Below are 204 nucleotides of genomic sequence, written 5' to 3' on the forward strand. Positions count from 1 at the left end.
GCCCGGCCCGCCGCCGCCTTTCCCGGCCCTTGGGAGCTCGCGGCCCCGCAAACCACCCCCAAAATAACAGCCCCCCCACCTCCAGCTCCCTCCAGCCTTGTCAAGTCCCAGCTCCCACCAGAAGTGATGAGGCTGATGGGGGGGAAATAATAACCATCACATATTATTATTATTATTATTATTATTATTATTATTATTCTACAT

The 204-nt window shown here is 52.0% G+C and overlaps 1 protein-coding gene across 2 annotated transcripts in view; it reads left to right on the forward strand.

Moving 5' to 3' along the window:
- The window catches only part of ATXN1 (ataxin 1), a 338219-nt gene that overhangs the window by 747 nt on the left and 337268 nt on the right, over positions 1-204 (forward strand). The gene's annotated exons all lie outside the window — the stretch shown is intronic.

This window comes from Gavialis gangeticus, unplaced genomic scaffold, assembly GCF_001723915.1.
Source record: "Gavialis gangeticus isolate Ggan-Ray unplaced genomic scaffold, GavGan_comp1, whole genome shotgun sequence".
Taxonomy (NCBI): Eukaryota; Metazoa; Chordata; order Crocodylia; family Gavialidae; genus Gavialis; species Gavialis gangeticus.